This window comes from Micropterus salmoides, unplaced genomic scaffold (genome assembly GCF_014851395.1).
Source record: "Micropterus salmoides isolate LMB-PRFRI ecotype aquatic unplaced genomic scaffold, ASM1485139v1 Ms_hic_scaffold_14, whole genome shotgun sequence".
NCBI lineage: Eukaryota > Metazoa > Chordata > Actinopteri > Centrarchiformes > Centrarchidae > Micropterus > Micropterus salmoides.
Window position 1 is genome coordinate 31,215,611 of NW_024040485.1, and position 6,909 is coordinate 31,222,519.

At 41.5% G+C, this 6,909-nt stretch overlaps 1 protein-coding gene across 4 annotated transcripts in view; it reads left to right on the forward strand.

Annotated features, from left to right (window-relative positions):
- Positions 1-6,909, forward strand: part of LOC119902689 — a 73,294-nt gene that overhangs the window by 37,948 nt on the left and 28,437 nt on the right. The window lies entirely within an intron of this gene.

Below are 6,909 nucleotides of genomic sequence, written 5' to 3' on the forward strand. Positions count from 1 at the left end.
ATCACATTCCTCAATGAAAGTGAAAGTTAGTCTGAGAGACTGCAGAGCTGCAGTCGAGTCGAGTCTCTCTGTTTCTCTCTGTTTGAAAATTCAACTGAATCAACAGGTTTTCCTCAACAAAACATCAGAATCTCTGACAAACACCGGTGAGTACAAATTCAATAAAAACTAGAATCTGACTTTGTTACATCTAAAAATATTACACCAGATAAAAATGTGTCATTTTTAATTAAACAACATTTATAGATAATATAGAAACAATATAACAGATAAAAACCAAACCAAAGTGACTGAAGTCACAGTGAGCCTTAGTTTAAGATGGTTAATCCGCTTTCTTCGACCTGTTTCCTGTTACTTTGATTTGTATTTAGTGACTGATTTTAATGAGTTGAAAATATGCTTTAAAGGAGCGTTTGTCTGTTTAAGATAAAAAAAACAACTGTTGTTTATGTCTGAAATAAACTGAGCAACAAGTAATTAAAATAAGAAGAAAACCCATTTGCAAACAACAGGCCCACCATTGGTGAAGTGTCTGGACACTGAAAGGTGCAGAAACACTGAACACATTCCTCAGTGAAAACGTGTTTGAAAGTTTGTCTGTCAGACTGCAGAGCTGTAGTCAAGCACAGTTTCTCTGTTTCTCTCTGACACTACTGCCCTAGAAAGACTAAATGCAGAAACTGTCAAAGTAAGTAGCTGCATTTAAAACATTTAAGTATCAAAAGTAAAATGTATTATTGGTCATGAGGGGTGGTGATGGAACAGTGGATAAGTGTTATATAATAGCAACAATCATAATGTATTTGATCAATACATTAATGTATTCAGGCAATTCAGTATTCTGTTGCTTGGCTGTGTGAAGCTGTTGGCTACTCATTTGGAATCTTGCTTGTGAAACAAAAAGTAAAAGTATTTAAAGAAATGTATAGAATTATGCCTGCAGCCCCTGCCCACCAAAATGTCGTCCTTGCGTCGGTCTACAGGTCACACTTTTTCTGAGAAATCAGCCTGACTCTCTTCTGCTTCTACTTCTGTCAATGAATAAAGATCAGATGTTGTTTTTTCCTCAGACACAAAAGCAGAAACCACAGAACAGCCTCAGAGGATCAGAAACGTTTCTACTGTAAGCATCCTGATGCTGTTTTGAAACTGAAGATTTTACAGAAGAAAGTCATACGTGCCATATCATGGTCCAAAGTAAATGACTGTATTCTGATTTACTTTCCCTGCAATAAATACAAGACCAGAAAAAAGCTCTTAGAAAGGGCAGACGTAAACTTGTATATATTTTTGTAGTTTTTTAGTTGGTTTCAGTTTAAGTTGTTTTAGCTTTTAGTGTCTTAGGGTCATTGCTTAGTCTGAGGTGGGTTGTTACAGTATAATATGTGCACAAATGTAGACGTGTTAGTAAATTTATATATTAAATACTATCTGCTTATTGTCTGGGCCCCTTTTCTCAAGCTTCGGAGAGCTCATCAGGGTGTCCCATTTCACATATCTCCATTATGTCATGTGATTTACTTGTATTTTAACTGGCCGTCTTACTTGTATTAGGATAGAGAGGCCCAACTTTGGAAATTGTTTTAAATCTTTTTAATAATGCAAGAGATGGAATATTTTGTCACCCAGATGTTTAGAGAGTCTTTGAGAATTCAGATCTCATATCTTCAAAACAGCGGAAAGCAAAGTTTAACAACATATTTGTTTTTTTAGAAAATCAGACACTTAGCTCTGTGAGTTGAATGTACCATACATGGGGCTAGACCACGATCCAGCTAACTAAATCGTCGTTTGTAGGTTTAGGCTGAACAACTTGTTGGTACAGATACATTCGAATCCAGCTTTTATTGAATTGACATATCCAGCCTCAACAATCAGACCAAGCTAACACACATATGAACAATACTAATAATATGTTTATTTGTTAAGCACTTTTCAGTAAATTTACATTTATTAATTTAGTGGACGCTTTTATCTAAAGCGAATTACAATTGCTATACATGTCAGAGGTCGCACGCCTCTGGAGCAACGAGGGGTTGAGTGTCTTGCTCAGGGACACATTGGTGTCTCACAGTGGATTTGAAGCCGAGTCTGTCACACCAGAGGCATGTGTCTTATCCACTGCTCCATCACCAGCCTGTTTTGAAAAGTGTGTTTTTATCTATGTTTATAAGAAAATACAGTAGCTGTGGATTGTTAATGTTAATTCATTTAACAGTTTAAGCACCTTGAAAGCAAAGTCATCTTAGGACCTCTGAGACGAAGCCTTGTACATAAAGGCTTTACTTATGAAACAATAGCAGTATTGTGTCCACTAATTATGTCTCCAAAGGAAAGCTTGAACAGAACAAAGCAAGGATGTATCAAGACGTGTATCAGATGTGCGGACACACCCCTCTTATCTATGTTCTTTCCACACAAACAGTTTTCCTGTTCTAGTTACTTATTAAAGGTGATTACACTGCATGACCTGAGATTAAAGGAAGAAACACTTTGTGCACAGGCTACAGTCACAAATGACAGAGCAGGCTGAAAGAGGGACAAAGGTCATAGGTCCATGATGCTTATTCTGCCGCTCACAAAGCTTTAATGCTTCTCCATGGTTAAGTAGGCTACACAGATAAATTGTCTGTTTTAACTCTGTTTATTGTTGATACACGATCAGAAGTCTGCACAGGATGTTTTATTTTGAAAATCGTGCCAATCTTGTCTCATGTTGTAATGCTCCATGACATGTTTTATCTATTACACAATAGATTTCCAAGAGCAAATGTTCTTAATAAGAAGATCGTTATCTCTCCCTTAAACAGCCTCACTCGATTCGTCAACAATGAAATTTCACGTCAACAAATTTTTATCGTCGATTACGTCAACTAATCCTTGCAGCCCTATTCGTTTCCTCAGTAAACACTTTCCTGATGAGTTTCTGGTCTCAGTCGCTAGTTTCAAGTCTTCTTCAACACAGCATGATGTTCATTTAGTAAATTATGGTCCCATTTAGAGGAACAGAGACCAGGAAGCAGGGGAGGCTTTAGGGCGGGACAATGTTGTGATTGACAAGTTGCTACCATGGCAACCTGTCAGGCGTGGAAATGCGTATCCCTCCCCAGTTCCCCCCTCTCATCCAAATATGGTCACTTCTGGTTCCAAAACAACTGGTGACAACCAATCGGTACGTCTCGAGGTTTGGAAATTTGTTGTTGTTGTTTTTTTTCACCAGATTTTGAACAACTCTCACCTGATGGACACAAACTTTGTGTTAAGTCCTGCCCCCTTACTCTGCCTGTGATTGGCTAACCCTAACCCTTGAAAAAATGTACGCCTTCAAAACGCCAGTCCACAGACCAGTGGGTGACATCATGGTGGCTACGTCCACTTCTTTATACAGTCTATGTTAGCGGCTCTGTCCTGATCTTTAATGGGTTTAGGGAAGTGACTCCTTCCTGCTTTCTTACAGTGCAGACGCTGCTTGCTCTTGCCTCTCCTTGCATTCTTTTGCTTAAACTCTCTTTTTTGTTTTTCGTGCTAGAAATCAGCAGCTCTTGGATACTTTTAAATCACTGGGACTGTCAGATAAAGTTGGCTCTTGCCATACTTTAAAACCTTTTATGATCTTAGTGCTACGCGAGTGCGGCCTATCAATAGCACTAGCCTGTACTGCAGTGACTGGAGTTATAGCTAATGCTAATTAGCAACAAGATGCCCCCCTTCTCCACGGACGACTTCTACAAACTTCTACAGAAAATTGCAGTGCTGGAAACCAAGATCCACAGGTTGGAAGTGAATGTGGAAGTGAATGGACTATGAGGGAATGACACCACTTTACCGTGGACCTAAAACAGTGGACAAGAGCATGCTAACACACGGCTAATTAGCACCAACAAGGCTGCCAAGAAGCAGGAGGCCTGTGTACGGGGTAATAAATCTGAAAGTGGGAGTCCTCCCTGGAACTCGAGAGAACCAGTAACAGGCAGAACCCAGCGCCCTGAGATTTGTGATGCGACTGGCTGGCCTGCATTATCATCCAGGCAGAACGCCTCTTCAACCCCTGTTCTTGGTAGGACACAGCTGTGGACAGCTGCGAAAGGGAGAGTTAGCAACAAACCTCCCCAACAACCGAGTGTGCAACAGCAGAACAGATTTTCACCACTACTGCAGGAACCTGGATCTCTGTCTGATGACCTGGATAACATCCTGTCCTCACACAGAAGGGTAAGGACTGAGAGCAAATCAGAAAGTAAAAGGCTGCAGGGAAAGCTAACGACTGGGCCTCAAACTCTGATTGTGGGTGACTCTGCCGTAAACGATGTAAGAAGCATGTGCAGTAAGAACACCAAAATACTCTGCTTTCCGAAGGATACGGTGTCTGACTTGGCAGAAAGAATCCTGCATATCGTGGCTGAACATCCTGCTGTGAAAAACATCATACTGCACATCGGGACCAATGATGTTGTGAAACAGTCTGAAGTGTTGAAAGAGGATTTTAATAATCTGTTGAACACAGTCAGCTCTCTGAATGCTGAGGTGTTTATCAGTGGCCCTATACCGCCAACCCGAAGAGGAGCTGAGAGATTCAGCAGATTGATGGCATTGAACACGTGGCTCTCAACAGCATGTACTGTCCATTCAGTGCATTTCATCGAAAACTTTCACTTTCTGTGGGACCGCAGGCATCTTTTTAAGGCAGATAGACTTCGCCTTAACAAGTCAGGAGTAAAATTGTTCAGCTCCAAACTGTTTTACTTTCTGCATCACTCATCTGTTCCCTCTGCCAAGGACAAGAGACAAGAGGAATCTAAACAAGAAGAAGACACACAACACAACACGCCAGAAACCTTGAAGGAGAGCCACCTCAGCCCCCGCCGGAAGAGAGCTCTGATCACTGGAGACATCTGAGCCAAGAGGAAGAGTCTCCACCTCCCTCACTGAAAACCGACAGTGAGGATTCAACATCTCTACCCCCCCAATCCCCACCTTCAGACAGACTTTCTCCCCTCTCCCCCCTGTTGGACTTCACTGATCACATGGAAGACCTGGTTAGAGCTGGGACCAAATTTACTCCCCGCACCTTCCCTCGCTCCACTCCCATTTTCTCTACCCTAAACCCCCCTCACCGTCCACCTCCACCTCTGGTTCTAAGTCCTCCAGGTTTGACACATCTGTCAAAAGTACAGCGCCCAACCCGTCCTCCCGCTCCACAATGGCGAAAAAGCCCAGTAAGCTCTGTCTGATATGTGCTGGGTCCAGGCTACAAGGAAAATAGCACTCATGACTCTTCCCAGGACAAGCCGGGGCCCAGTGTGCAGGTAGTCTTCTCCATCCCTGTCTTGACAGGTAACAGAAAAAGCACGGTGAATGTGTTAAGAAACAGGAAGCACTCAACATATCCTGCACATTTAGTATTAATTCCTCGTCAGCCGCAGCCTGTCAAAAAGTGGGCCAGATAACGTTTTTAACACACTAAAATTAGCTTTGTTAAACGTTAGGTCTTTGGCAGGAAAAACATTTTAAATCAATGATTTTATAATAACTCACAATCTTAATTTCATGTTTTTAACTTAAACTTGGTTGGACCAAGATAACAGTGCAGCTGTCCTTATCGAGTCTACCCCTCCCAACTTCAGTTTTATAGTGAAGCTAGAGTCCATAAGAGGGGAGGTGGAGTTGCCATTTAGTTTAATGACTCCCTCCAATGCAAAAAGATGTCTTATGGGAATTTTGATTCTTTTGAATATGTGGCTCTAAAGCTGAATTCCTCTTCTCGAGCTATTTTTCTAAATATCTACAGGCCCCCTAAATACTGTGCAAACTTTTTGATGAATTTGGTGAACTGCTGTCTATAATCTGTATTGACTTTGACTGTGTGGTTATTGTTGGGGATTTTAACATCCATGTTGACAAACCCCAGGACAGAGGGACTAAAGAACTACATGTGACGAGGCACACACACAATAAGGGGCACACTTTGGACTTGGTCATCTCCAAGGGTCTGGACATTTCCAAGGTTGTGGTGACTGATGTTGCTCTCTCTGATCATTCCTGTGTTTCTTTGAGATGCTGTCTGCGTGCACACAAATGTACAAACAGAGGTGATCACAAAACGGCATATCACTGAAAACACTTGTAGATGATTTCAATTCTAAAATTACAAATGTTATTGATGCCATTGCACCAGCCAAGGTGAAGGTGGTCTCTGGTAAGAAGATCTCCATGGAGAAATGCCACGCTGGTTAGAAACTCAAAAAAGAAGAGCGTCGAAAAGCTGAACGCAGGTGGCGGAAAACAAATCTCCAGGTTCATTATGACATCTATAAGAGAGACTTCACATTTATAATTTAGAGCTGAGAAATGCAAGGCGGTCCTTCTTCTGACATCATCACCAAAAACATTAATAATGCACGTGCCCTGTTTGCTGCTGTGGACAGGCTAACCAACCCTCCTGTGTCTGTAGCCTCTGACCTTCTATCCACCAGGGCCTGCAATGAATTGCTTCCTTCTTCACAGACAAAATTCAAAACAATGAGACAAGCAATCAGTGCCTCCATGTCAGTAACAGGATATCTTGTCCCTGTGTCCACTGAAAACAATTCATATAGCATGAGACAATTTGATTCTATTAACCATAAAAACCTGGAGGACATAATACAACATCTGAAATCCTCCTCACGCTGCCTTGACATTCTGCCAACAGGTTTTTTTCTAAAATGTTTCAAATGCATGGTCTCAGATTTACTACAAATTGTCAACATGTCTCTCCTCTCAGGTTTTTTCCCACAGGCCCTGAAAACGGCAGTCATTACGCCACTCTTAAAAAAAGAGCAATCTAGACAGGTCACTAAGAGCAATTATAGGCCCATATCAAACTCCCCTGTTTTTCAACAGCTTAGTGCTTTCTTGGCACTAATAACT